The sequence below is a fragment of the Tupaia chinensis genome, unplaced genomic scaffold (genome assembly GCF_000334495.1).
Source record: "Tupaia chinensis unplaced genomic scaffold, TupChi_1.0 Scaffold000238_1, whole genome shotgun sequence".
Lineage (NCBI taxonomy): Eukaryota > Metazoa > Chordata > Mammalia > Scandentia > Tupaiidae > Tupaia > Tupaia belangeri.
The window spans coordinates 8504897-8506601 of record NW_006159716.1 but is presented as its reverse complement, the minus strand read 5'-3'; positions in this window follow the sequence as shown (position 1 = coordinate 8506601).

Here is a 1705-nt window from a genome sequence, read left to right as displayed (position 1 = left end):
CGGCAGGTGACCGGCGTGCGGGGTCTGCGCGCGTTGCGTTTTGCGCACGGGGGCGTCTGTAGGTGCGCGCGAGACCGGGGTCGGGCTGTGTCGGCGACTCGGGGCTGAGAACACGAGCACAGGACGCGGGACCCTCCTGCCACTCTCTCCTCCCCTGGAACTCGGCTGGGAAGAGGGAGGCGTGGATGGAGCCGGCCCGGAGCTCGTTTCGGGGCAGGTACACTCCCGGCCCCCGGCGCAGTTTGCTGGGGGCGTGGGGATGAAGCCGTGTCCCTACAGGGGACCAGAAGGGGGGGAGAGGCGGAGCGGGGCAAGTTCACGTGGGATCCGTCCCCGGCAGCTCTCGGATCCAGTCGGTGCCTCCCTGACCTGGGCCTCTGAAGTCCAGGTTCCCTGAACCGCCGTGGCTGCCACCCCGCTAGGCGCTGAGGTCAGCGTAAGCCGTGTCCCCCGCCCTCGGTAACGTGCCAGGACATGTCCCCTAAGGACAGGCAAGAAGGTGACTCACTGTGACAAGGGGACCCTAAGGAACGGACCGTGTGAGGTCAGAACCCCGCCCAGGCTAGGAACAGTGGCGCCCCAGAAGCCCCTTCCCTGCTCGTCCGCGACCTCGCTCCTCCTCCCCGCCCCCCATTAGCACAGTGACCTATTTGGCTGGCACAGGGTATCCTCAGGGAAGCCAAGGTACCAGGAGGTCCAGGACCCGTCTGGTCCCAGTTCCGCGGCGCACCCGCGGTGACCGGGAGCCGCTGCCGGGCGCTGGGCGGCTCTCGGCAGCTGTCAGTGCGGGAACGGCGGGTACCACCCACCCCTTTCCCACCGTGGCCAGGAACCCGGGGTCAGCTTGCCCTCGGGTCCAAGCGTTGGACTCCTGGCCAGCGCGGAGCTGGCACTGCACGCGCGCGCCCGAGCCTGAGTGGGAGAAGCGAGGGGATCGCATCTTTGCGGGGAAGGGGTTCCGGGGTGGCGCGACGCTACCCCCGGGGCTCTGGGCGCCCGGACCTCGCCCAGAATTCCCTCTCCGAATGACCGCGCTGCGCGCAGCAGGAGGGCCAGTCGCCCCTTAACTCGCCGCCACCCAGGGCAGCCCACGGTGAGTCCCCTGGGGGACACTAGCACGTTCTTCGCGAGAAAAAGAATCTTGGGACTGGGCTTGGCACTTCGGGGCACCCAGGCAGCTTACTCTCTCCTCCCCGCCCTCCACGTCGCGTTTCTGGGAGGACTTTCGAGCGGTTTTGTTTTTCCTTGCGCCCGTCTATTTTTATTTTCCAGGGATCTGACTCATCCCGTGCTTTGGGCGTAGAGATAAGGTGGAGGGGCCAGATCTCGGCGCGCCTGTGTGTGTGAGTGTGCATGCGCGCGCGAGCGTGTGTATGTGTGTGTCAGCCGAGAGCGCGTTTCCCAACAGCGGCAAGTTTCGGAAGGCCGCCGGCTCAGCGTGACGTGTTCGCGGTCCCCGGCCCTCTCCTCTTCTCCCCTCCCCACCCCAGGGTGACGTGCAGCCGGAGTGGAAGCGCGCTTTTGGCGGGCGGAGAGCGCTTTGCAGGAAACTGACTCATCACAACTCCCTCCCGGGGTCTAGGGCTCTGCCCACGCGCCTCTCAGCCCGCGCGTGATTTCCTGGAGACCAGCGCCCCCTTCCGGGCCCAGCTCGCATAGCAAACCTGCCTTTCCGTCTGGTGCCACTAAGGAGGCATTTCTTTAC